The 12,298-nt window shown below is 44.9% G+C and overlaps 1 long non-coding RNA gene across 2 annotated transcripts; it reads left to right on the top strand.

Moving 5' to 3' along the window:
* Positions 1 to 2,151: 2,151 nt before the first annotated feature.
* LOC118894537 lies at positions 2,152 to 3,881 on the top strand. 2 transcript variants are annotated; one of them, XR_005019719.1, is made up of 3 exons: positions 2,152 to 2,450; positions 2,836 to 2,973; positions 3,604 to 3,881. It is a non-coding gene; the product is annotated as an uncharacterized LOC118894537 (long non-coding RNA). The 2 variants fall into 2 exon arrangements; XR_005019718.1 differs by having other exon boundaries at positions 2,409 to 2,450; positions 2,844 to 2,973.
* The last annotated feature ends 8,417 nt before the right edge of the window (positions 3,882 to 12,298 follow it).

The raw sequence follows: 12,298 nt of genomic DNA, 5'->3' as shown, positions 1-12,298 counted from the left end.
TTAATCAGCAGGCTTCCCCCTCTAAGGCCAAAACAAGTTTCTCTCACTGAGAGAATGGATGCTTGCTCTTTTTTGTTTTGTTTTGTTTTGTTGTTTTTTTTAATATCTTTATGGGAGTATAATTGCTTTACAATGGTGTGTTAGTTTCTGCTTTATAACAAAGTGAATCAGCTATACATATACATATATCCCCATATCACTTCCTTCTTGCATCTCCCTCCCTCCCACTCTCCCTATCCCACCCCTCTAGGTGTTCACAAAGCACCGAGCTGATCTCCCTGTGCTATGAGGCTGCTTCCCACTAGCTATCTGTTTTACATTTGGGAGTGTATATATGTCCATGCCACTCTCTCACTTCATCCCAGCTTACCCTTCCCCCTCCCCGTGTCCTCAAGTCCATTCTCTACATCTGCATCTTTATTCCCATCCTGCCCCTAGGTTCTTCATGACTTTTTTTTTTTTTTTTTTAGATTCCATATATAAGTGTTTGGATGCTTGCTCTTTAGGAGTAGGAGTGAGTTAGGCAAAGGAAGGAAAGAACATTTGGGACCACTAAGCAGTTCCCAAAGCAAATGGAATCAGAAAAGGGCACAGGTGCCTGGGAGCAGGAAGGAAGAGGGCAGAAATGACAGCCAGTTAGGAATTGGAGGTTAAAAATGAACTTTGCCTACTGCCTAGGAGAGCCCTGCCTAGTAATGAGTTCTTCACAAGGAATTAAAGAACTCTAAGAACCCTAGGTTCTCTTAAGGGTGAAAGAATCTTAAAGATCATCTAATTCCCCAAAGGTGTGTCAACCTCCCCTGGATATTTGCATTTTGAGAGCAAGCCCGACACCTCAGACTAGATGACTTACCTTTCCTTTGAAGAACTAACTTACTCTCCCCAAGTCAGAGAGTAGCTAACAGGATGGAACATTGTGTGTCTTGAGGGTAGGTCATCCGTGGAGGCTTGGGCCCCAGTGTCTTAGCCATTGGGCACAGATGGCTGAGGTCCCTGGGAGCCGTCCTCCACCCTAGCCCGTCCCCCACCAGGAGTTCTGAGGAGGAACCAAGAACATCTGCCATCTTACTCTTGACCTCTGTCTTCCTTGGCTTGAAAATCAAGGATGATAAAAGTGTGCAGTTGGCCACAGGGAACTGGGCCCTAGATTTTTCCAGACTCTACACTCACCTCCAGACCTCTGGGCCTCAGGGAAGAGGAAATATCCAAAGAGCTCAGATTGTAGCTGAGGTGGAAATGGCTGATAATAGCACGATCTGCCACTCTCCCAGGTGTTGACATTTGCATTGTAATGGAGGCGGTTAATGCCTTCAGCTGGAGTGACTAATATGTTCTTTCAGTTGCTGCTGGAAGTACGGGGAGAGCCTTTGCGGCCCGGGGCCTTTTAATGCCCTCTAGTCACAATACTAGATCACTCCTGATCCACAGCTGCCAACCCTTTGGATTGTACTGCCCACATTCCACGCTTTATCTGTGTTCCTGTTCTTGACTTTGCTTTCTTGCACTTTCTCCTGAATCCTTTTTTCCTAGAAGTATGGGAACATCCCCATGAGTCACTTATTCTTTCAACACACATAAACTGATTACCCATTTCAAGCAGAAAACTATGCTGGACATAGTCGAGTGGGGGGAGCCCAAGAAGTATGCCAGCAAGATGCCATCCCCAAGAAGTCAGAGGTGAGGAAATCACAGAAAGAGCTGGAGAACAGCACAGTGCCAGCAGAGCTGGGCTTTGCAGCATATGCCAAGTACTTCTTGAACAAACAGACGGCTGAGAACTAATAGGAGAAAGTATTCTTATAGGCGGGGGGAGCAAGAGGCTTCTGGGAGATGTGAGAAGGGGACAGAAGTGTGTGTGGGAGTTGGATATACAACAACTGGATGGAGTTTTGAGGATTCAAAACATTCCTCTAGTCACAAAAGACCACGTATTGTATGATCCACATATTATATGAAATGTCCAAAAGAGGCAAATCTATAGAAACAGAAAAGAGATCATTGAGTGCCTAGAGCTGAGGGGAAATGGGTGTAGGAGATGGGAATTAATTGCTAATGAGTACAATGGGATGGTGAAAGCTGTTCTAAGATTGTGGTGATGGTTCCACAACTCTAAATAATACTAAAAAAAAAATTGAATTTCATACTTTAAATGGATGAACTTTATGGAATGCAAATTATATCTTAATAAAGCTGTTTAAAAATGGGGAAAAAGTGGGATCCAAAAAGACCATTCCTTCAGTAATCCTGCTTAGTTATAGAAGGAACACCCTAGTTTTAAGTTCCTAGTCTTTTCCTGTATGAAGGCTCTTTTTTTTTTTCTCCTGGCCTCACCACATGGCTTGTGGGATTTTAGTTCCCTGACCAGGGATTGAACCTGGGCCCTCAGCTGGGAGAGCATGGAGTCCTAACCACTGGATTGCCAGGGAATTCCCCGAAGGCTCATTTTTAAGGTAAAAAACTTGCGAGGACCTCAACATGGTATATATGTACTTTTAGTTAAGAAAATACATAATGGTAAAAAGCTATTATAAATTTAGATTTTCATTTAGTAAATGAATTAATACTTTACTAAGCCCAGTAGTATTTATATATGGTAGAAAAGTAGTTCTGTATTTGTACGGGAGCATTTTATATGCCTAAGACAAGGCTTAGTGGCCCTCTCTCAAAATCTCCTTGGTCCTTTGGGGTCCTCAACCCACAGTTTTAGAATCCTGGTCCATGTTCTACCAAGGCATGTTTGATTCAGCTTCTCTGTCAGGCGAATGCTTATGGGTGGGGATCCATTAGCAGAAAATGTGATACAATTTCCATCCCATGATGTTTCTGCCTCTTCAGCTGCTCAGGCAAAATGGCACCCTTTCTCCTCCCAAACCAATGAGCTTCGCTGAGAGCAGATCCAGCACAGAAGACAGCCAGAGCCATGCCGGTTGGCAGACACTTGTCTTTAGCAAATGTAATTAAAGGCAGCAGCAAGTAAGTGCCTATTAATTTTTCATTAGAAAAGTCAAAGGCAACCTTCTTGGAAAGCAGCATCATTGAACTTCAGCCTTGCTGTTAAAACCAGGCTTTCCCCCACTGTGTATATCTTCTTCCATGAGTACACACACATACAGACACACACACACACACACAGAGTGAGTCCACAACCTCTTTATCAAGTGGGAGAGAAAGAGTCAGAGACCATCACCCCTATACCCTTCAGAGGTTATTTTGTCCCATCCCCTGTCTCAAATTACCCCAATGTCTATCTGCATATGTAACTGCCTATGTATATGAACCTTATACAATATACTGATCTCTCCCTAAATTGTGTTTACATACCATTTGTGTAATTTGAACCGGATCTTAGATGCCCTTGGGGAGATGACTATTCAAAGCTCTCTATGATGATTCCTTTTGTAAAGAATACACAGTGCTTGCACTCTGACCTGTTTTTTTTTTATAAGCCAGGGGCAATATGTGAGTCAAGAAGAGGGGATTCGGGACCGGGCCCCAATCTGGCCCTATCAGCTGGCTCTCTGTTGGTAGGCAGAGCCGATTCAGCCGGCTCTAGGCATCAGTTAGCCAATCTCTTTCTTTTCCTCCTTGTACTTCCTTACTAAGGCATCCCACCTGATGAGAAAACAGTCTTTCCACTCAACACAGAGGACTGAGGGAAGAGCGCTAAACTTGGGGTCAGAATACCTGGAGGGTCTACACCAGCTCTACCACTTTCCAGCTGTGTGATATCCGACAAGTCACACGTCACCTCTCTGAACTGCAGTCCCAGCAAGGGTAACTGCTCTCCTACCCTTCACGATTTGTTATGAGGATCCGGACAATGATGTGAAATTCCTTTTCAAATTATTCACCATTCTGTAAAATGGGAATCATTCTTAATAATAACGAATTAATAAAGTCATTCTTAATAAATCCAGATATTCATTTAAGAGGTTAGCATGGAATGAGGTACATCTCTCAGGGTCTCAGGCTCTTGCATACATTTATAGATGACTGTGATAAATATTTTTCTGTCTGTGCTGCGTGTGTACCAGCTCGCCTAGTAGTCTGGGAGATCTACCCTTTCATCTCTGCTGTGTTCAAAGCAGGGCCCCCAGGGCCATGCAGATGAGATCTCTGTTCTCAAAGACCTTCCCTCTTTCAGGATTCTGACAGACTGCAGCCTGTCTGCCCTGCAGACCAGAGAGCTGCGCCCTCCCGCAGGCGTGGGTGGTGATTAGAGTGGCCTGTGAGGCGCTTGAGTGGTGCTGAGTGTTGTTTCTCCTCTCACTGGCCAGTCTGCTTGGCCTTGGAGTGGTTTGGTCCAGTCTCTGTATCCCTGACTGTGAGTCTGTGGTTAGGGATGGTAAACTAAGCCGCGTTAGCGATCGTGCTGGGGCTGGCTGACCTTCCCCAAGCTAGGATAATCTCTTTCCCTGGCAACAGGCAGAAGCACCAAGGGACAGTGACAGATTGTGAAATCCTGGGGCTGGGCTTTCTAGAATTACTTAAAAAGAGAAAATTGTAACAATACCTTGCATTTGTGTAGTGCTTTTAAAAAAGAAAGAAAACAGTTTTTTAAAGCTGTTCAAGGAGAAGGCAGCTTTGGAATTGTCTGGCAGAGAGCAAACCAGATGGGTAAGAAATGTATTGTCTTATTCTTATCAACTCAGTAACAATGAGAGTGTTAGGAGAAATCTCTCCTCTCCCCCCACCCCCTGCCCCACACACACAGGTGGGGATACAGAGGAAGAGAGAAGTAGAGTGACTTGATCAATATTACACAGCATTAGGAGCAGAATTTGACCTAAACTTCTTGACTTTTATTGTCAACCCAAAGCAGGCAGAGGATGAAGAAGCTGAATGACCTAACAGTTTGTTATGTCCGCCTGAGATTCTGGCATGTAGACAGCTCTTCCTGAGTCAGACTTTGTACTTGGTCCTCTGGGGCATACAAGAATATGCTTCACTGGGCTTCCCTGGTGGCGCAGTGGTTGAGAATCTGCCTGCCAATGCGGGGGACACGGGTTCGAGCCCTGGTCTGGGAAGATCCCACATGCCGCGGAGCAACTGGGCCCGTGAGCCATAATTACTGAGCCTGCGCGTCTGGAGCCTGTGCTCTGCAACAAGAGAGGCCACTATAGTGAGAGGCCCGCGCACCGCGATGAAGAGTGGCCCCCACTTGCCACAACTAGAGAAAGCCCTCACACAGAAACGAAGACCCAACACAGCCATAAGTAAATAAATAAAAAAATTTTAAAAAAAATTAAAAAAAAAAATATGCTTCACTGCTTGTAGGTCTGAAAGCAATGAAGAAATGTAGGGGTGGCACATGAGAAAAATTGCCGTCCTCTTGCAGGGTACCTACCAAGGATCTTTAAGCAAGGCAGGGGCAGACTCAACAGGCAGGGATGGATGGGACTGCTTGTGTTGCCTGGGGAGTTTCAGTGCTGTGTGAAGATTTAAAGAAGGTATCAGCAAACTCTGACCACTGGGCCAGACGTGGCCACTGCCTGTTCTTAGACATAAAGTTTTGTTGAAACACAGCCACACTCATTTATTTTTGTCTCAGCCTGCTTTTGCACTACATGCAGACTTGAGTAGTTATGACAGATTGGATGGCCCACAAAGCCTAGAATCTGTACTGTCTGATCCTTTAAGAAAAAGTTTGCCCACCCGTGCCTCACACCATACACATAAAAATTAACTCAAAATTTATTATAGGGACCTCCCTGGTGGCGCAGTGGTTAAGAATCTGCCTGCTGATTGAACACGGGTTCGATCCCTGATCTGGGAAGATCCCACATGCCACGGAGCATCTAAGCCTGTGCGCCACAACTACTGAGCCTGCGCTCTAGAGCCCGAGAGCCACAACTACTGAGCCCGCGTGCCACAACTACTGAAGCCCGTGCACTCTACGGCCCGCATGCCGCAACTACTGAGCCCGCGTGCTGAAAACTGCTGAAGCCTTTGCACCTAGAGCCCGTGCTCCTCAACAAGAGAAGCCACCGAATGAGAAGCCCACGCACAGCAACAAAGACCCAACACAGCATCCCCGCCAAAAGAAAAATTTATTATAGACCTAAATGTAAAACTTCAAATTGTAAGAAGAGTACACAGGAGAAAATCTTTGTGACCTTGGGTTACAAAGATTTGTTTACCACAACACCAAAAGTACAATTCATTATTTTTCAAATTATTCAAAAAAATTTTTGGTAAATTGGCCTTAGCCAAAATTAAGAACTTTTCAGAAGACATTGTTAAATGAATGAAAAGACAAGCCACAGACTGGGAAAAATTATTTGCAGATAAACATATCTGGTAAAGGATTTGTAGGCAGCATCTAAAAAGAACTCTAAACGTGATAATGAGTAAAGATCCCAATAAAAATGGGCAAAAGATTTGAACAGACACTTCACCAAAGAAGGGTGGAAATATACAGATAACACATAGGACATGAAAAGATGCTCAACATCATTAGCCATCAGGGAAAAGCAAATTAAAAATCACAATGAGATACCACCACAAACCATAAGAATGGCTAAAATTAAAGAGTGATCATACCAAGTGTCGGACAGGATATGGAGCAACTGGAACTCTCATATGCTGCTAGTAGAAATGTAAAATGGTACAACCCCTGTGCAATAGCGTGACAGTTTTTTTTAAAGTTAAGCATTCACGTACTACATATTCCATCAATTTCACTGCTAGGTATTTACCCAAGAAAAATGAAAGCATATAAGAATATGTTCACACAAAGACCTGTACACTAATATTCATAGCAACTTTATTCATAACTGAAAACAACCCAAATATCCATTAACAAGTGACTAGATAAACACGTTTGGTATATCCATGTAATGGAATACTACTCAGCGATACAAAGGGATGAACTATTGATACATTCAACAACATGTATAAACCTTGAAATGATTATAATAATTATCCTAACTGGAAGAAGCCAGACAAAAGAGAGTATATGCTGTATGATTCCATTTATAAAAAGTTCTAGAAAATGCAAACTAATCTATAGTGATAGAAAGCAGCTCAGTGGTTGCCTGGGAATGGCAGGGAGGCAAAGAAGAGCAGAAGAGATTGACTGAAAGGGAAACTTGGGCCAGGGGTGGGAGGGGGGATGGTAATTGATGTTCATTGTCTTGATTGCGGTGATGGTTTCACAGGTAGGAGTTTGTGTGTGTGTGTGTGTACATATATATGTCAAAACATCAAACTGTACACTTTAAATATGTGCAGACAGTAAAGCTACTTTTTAAATTGAGGTAAAATTGACATATAACATTATATATAAAGCTATTTTTTAAAAGGAAGAAAAAACCCTGAGCTTGTTATTTCTTTCTTGAAACACTCTGTGCAGTTTGAAGCAGCCGGCCCCCTCCCCAGGTTTTATATTCCTTACTCTCACTATAATGATTTATCTCATCAGCAACCCTGTCCTCCAAAGCCTCACCTTCCTCCTAGGTGACCACAGGTGATAACAGTACTGCCATGGTGTGGTATGGACTACCAGAATACTATCTCCTCATGTTAATAGGATCATTGTTGCCTTCGGATCCAATTAGGTCAGATATCCAACCTCAGATTCTCATTTCTTTGAGAGTCTATTGCTGGCCACCATCCTGGTATCAATCAGTCTATCGATGAAGGTTAATTACAGAGAACTGAATTCACAACAACTAACTGAAGCAGAAAGGAATGTGTTAAAAGTTGCTGGGGACAAGTTCAAGGAGGAAGGTCTCAGTCATTTCTGAATATGGGAATTACCTCAGTATGTGGGGAATGATTTGATTGTAGAATAATTAAATCTACATTATAGAAGTACCTTTTTAATGGTGTTTCCTGCCCCCCACAACACATAATAATTTCCCAAACCCTCGTCTTGTGAAATATCTAGAAAAACTCCAGGGATGGAGAACCGGGGATCAATGGCTTATTCCAGGGATAATTCCCTGGGGTAGGGAAAGGACAAGGTAAACCTGGAACACCTTGCTGGGCTAGAAAGCAAAGAAGCCCTCAAAGATTAATGAGGACATGTCAAAAGAACACAGGACACTGCATATCTATAAAAATGGCTAAAACGAAACAACAAAAACTCGACAAGTTCACAAGAAGAGATTCTGGCCGACTCCAGGATGGCTCAGGGACCCAGCCACCTGCCGTGCAGGGAGACACCTCACCAGATAACACCTGGATATGGATCGAAGATACAGCATCAGCCTCCCTGGAAATCTTTGAAGAACCCGAGGAAAGTGTCCTGGTAGAAATCAGGAGCCCTGGGTTCTGCTGCTAACCTGCCTTGTACCTGCCCACAGGCAGGTCTTTTCCTCTTCTGAGCCTCTGTGTCCTGTGTGTTCAATAAGGGGAGGGGGCACCCTAAGTGTTTTCAAATTGAGTTTCCTGCAGCCCTAGGACCCCTTGGATTGCCTTGGGACACTGCAAGGAGAGCCAGGGTTAGGGGTCAGGTCCACCTAGAACAGCCCTGCTTTTATCTGTTTTATGTTTGGCGGATATAACTCTCAGTTGACAAACTCAGGAGGCACAGAAAATATCAATTCCTCTAGTTTCTAAATTTCTAAATTAATTTCTGACTCCCATGACCTAGTCCCAGAAGCTGGATGAAATATTCACCCCAAATATTCTTGGATTTCTCCTCTCAGATTGTGCCTCACTTCCAGGACACGGGTGTCCACTAAAAAGCCATGTCTCTGTCCAGTGGTATCTGTGAGTCCAGCTGTCTCTGCCGATTCTGTGCCACTCCTGGAACATGGGTGCCTTTTGGAAGCTGACCAATGTCCCCTCTGCCTTTCTCTTCCTCATCCCACAGACCCCTTTCTCTAGCCCACCCTCCACCCTGGGAAAACTCTTCCTAGCCTGGGGGGATTCCCTTTTGTGTTTCTTTAAGACATTCATTCAGTCAATGCCAGTGAGTCCCCGTCATGGGTTGAACTGTGTTCCCCCCAAAAAGATATGTTGGAGTCCTGACCTCCAGTAACTCAGAATGTGACCCGATTTGGAGAAAAGGCCTTTAAAGAGGTGATTAAGTTATAATAAGTCTATAATCCAATATGACTGCTGTCCTTATAAGAAGAGGAAATCTGGACACAGGTAGGCATGGAGGGAAGATGATGTGAAGAGACAGAGAGATGACGACCATCTACAAGCCAAGGAGAGAGGCCTGGAATGAAGAGTTCCCTCACAGCCCTCAGAAGGAACCAGCACTGCTGACACCTTGATCTCAGACTTCCAGCCTCCAGCACGGTGACAATACGTTTCTGGTGTTTAAGCCACTCAGTGTTTTGTGGTATTTGTTTGCAGCCTAGGGCTGCAGGAAACTCAATTTGAAAACACTTAGGGTGCCCCCTCCCCTTATTGAATGCAGATTCCTTCTGCCTCTTTTACTTCCCTTGCAAACCCTTTAAGGCCTCCTGAGCATTGTTAGCTCTCCTAACATCTGATTGAATGGGAGAAAGGGATAGGGAAAAACACAAGTAAATGTTTCATAGTTTCATTCAGCTACACATACACAGGCGAGCAGAGAATCGGAGGCTTAACTGCTTAAAAAATCACTAGGCTGATGAGTTGATGATTGTTGTCATTGGGTGATGGGTCCATGGGGGTTCATTGGACTATACTCTCTACTTTTGTGTATATTTGAAATTTTCCATTATAAACCATTAGAGAGAAAAAAGGAGAGAAAGAGAAGGAAAGCATCACTGCACACCACTGGGCCAAAAGATGATGCAGGTGCTTCCATCTCTAGAGTTCCTCACGGTAGCATCTGCCCCTCTCCTTGTCCCTACCAGCCAGACTCTGCTGACAGCATCAAGAATTAACCCTCGCCCCATCCCCAGCTGAGGCCACTGTCACCAGAGCCTGTGCCCAACTTTTAGCCTGGAGACTTCCTTCTCCAGCCAGGCTTCAGCACTGAGGCCTTTGCAGCCATGGAGCAGCTGCAGCTGCACAGAGCAAGGATGGCGGACAGACCCTCCTGGATCTCAAATACGCAGCAAACCTCATCACCACCTGGGCTGCCTCGCTGGGTCCTCTTGGATGGCTCCTCGCTCCAGCTCCTCTCTCTCCTTTTAGGAGTTGTTTCCCCTGCATCCTCTTATTATCACTTATCATACCAAATAACTACCCCAATATTACTAATGATCACTCAAATTACATCCTGAGACACAGCTACAGTGCCTCATGCCCATGACTCCCCATCATCAAAAGCTCTCCCTGACCCTCAACTCTGGGGCAGGGTGAAAGAACCCATAAAAACAGCATTACTAGGGCTTCCCTGGTGGCGCAGTGGTTAAGAATCCGCCTGCCAATGCAGGGGACACGGGTTCGATCCCTGGCCAGGGAAGATCCCACATGCTGCGGAGCAACTAAGCCCATGCGCCACAACTACTGAGCCTGTGCTCTAGAGCCCGCGAGCCACGACTACTGAAGACCACGTGCCTAGAGCCCGTGCTCCGCAACAAGAGAAGCCACCGCAATGAGAAACCCACGCACCGCAACGAAGAGTAGCCCCTGCGTGCCGCAACTAGAGAAAGCCCACGCACAGCAACGAAGACCCAACACAGCCAAAAATAAAAAACAAATAAATAAATTTAAAAAACAAACAAACAAAACAGTATTACTCGTGGCATTTTAAATGAGTTCAGAATACTGCTGGTACCAGGGTCACATTACTCCTGGCACTATGGTTAAGTAGTCAATAAACAGCAGCCCAACAGTTCTCAGCTTCCTTGTGCCCCTTTCAGGGGCCACTCTTTATGTTTTCCCTTCTAATTCCTCTTCTAAACTCACTTCTTCCTTTAGAGCCCACTAGTGCTGAAATTTCCATTGGCAAAACGCGAAAAGGAAAATGGGCTTTTCGTGGGATTGATTTAATGAAATTTAAGAAAACTGTCCTTTTATTTTAGGATTATGTTCTTCCTATTTTCTGGTCTTAAAGTATGTTTTCTTCCATGAAACGGTGATATCAGTGTACCGCAATATATAAGCTGGGGTTTAATTGCAGGTATAGCAGTCACTCTAGCTATTTTAAGCAGGAAATAATTTAATACAGGGATTTAGGACTTTACAAGATCATTGGAAGAGCTGGTGGAGCAGAGGTAGGCTGGGCTTCTAAGAGAAACTCCCAGAAGAATAGGCCTGCCAGGAGCCCTGCCATCTCTGCCATGATCAGGAATCTGGGGAATCAGGGAGCCGTCTGCCGGCTCCAGGACCACATCACCCCCGGCAGTGATCCACACGATTCACATCAGCAAAAGGGATGCCACATGTTTGCCCCTTGACACACCAAACTAGAGCCTGGGCCTGGAATCTCTGCTACCGCCACCCCAGGAGAACCAAATGTTTTTGTCTCCCCGCTAGTCAGGAGAAACTGCAGCAGTGCAAAAGCACACGGTTGGCCACGCACTGCCTTCTCAATCTCAGGCCAGCGCATCTGCCTGGCAGAGGGCGGGTCATGTGTGCGCCTAGAGCTGTAAGGCCTGCTGCACAAAGGATGGAGCTGCTTGAGCCAGTCTGCAAATCTGTTGCTCAACTCCCACATTTTACTCAGGTGTGAAATCCAAAATTTCCAGTGGGCACGGGGTGGGGGTGGGATCAGTGCTCTAGAGCGTCCCCATCAAGGACAGAAATTAAACTACTTAGATACGTACCCAATATCTAATAAACATAGGAAGAGGTGCTCTTCCTCATGAGTCACCAAGAGGATATGAATTAAAATCACGATTGAAATCACTACTGCACACCCACTAGCATGACTAAAAAGAAAAAGAGTGACAACACCAAGTGAGCGCAAGTATGCAGAGCGAGGAGAGCTCCCGTTCACTGCTGGTGGGAGCGCGTGCTGGTACAAGCACTTTGGAAAATTGTGTGGCGGTACCTACTAAATCTGTAAGTACGGATGACTTCTGACCCACTAATTCCACCCTAATTCCATCAAATAAAAACAGGCATGAGAATGTTCACGGCACCACTATTCTTAAGAGCCCGAAACTGAAGACAGCCCAAATGTCCATCGACAGGAGAATTAATAAATAAGCTGGAGTATATTCACATAATGAAACACTACAGAGCAATGAGAACCAATAAACCACAATGGCGTGCAGCTGCATCAGGGGATATTAAGCCAAAAAAGAGACACGAAAGAGCGCATTCCATGTGTTTCCAATTAAACAAAGTGCAGAAGCAGGGGCTTGGGAGTTAGCATAGTGGGTCTCCTTGCAGGTAGATAGGAACTGGTAGGGAACGCGAAGCAGGTTTCTGGGGTGTTGGTCATGGTTTTTTTCTTGAC

The sequence above is a fragment of the Balaenoptera musculus genome, chromosome 4, assembly GCF_009873245.2.
Source record: "Balaenoptera musculus isolate JJ_BM4_2016_0621 chromosome 4, mBalMus1.pri.v3, whole genome shotgun sequence".
NCBI classification, from domain to species: domain Eukaryota; kingdom Metazoa; phylum Chordata; class Mammalia; order Artiodactyla; family Balaenopteridae; genus Balaenoptera; species Balaenoptera musculus.
Note: the sequence above shows the minus strand (reverse complement) of the source record. Positions and strands in the feature narration are given on the sequence as shown.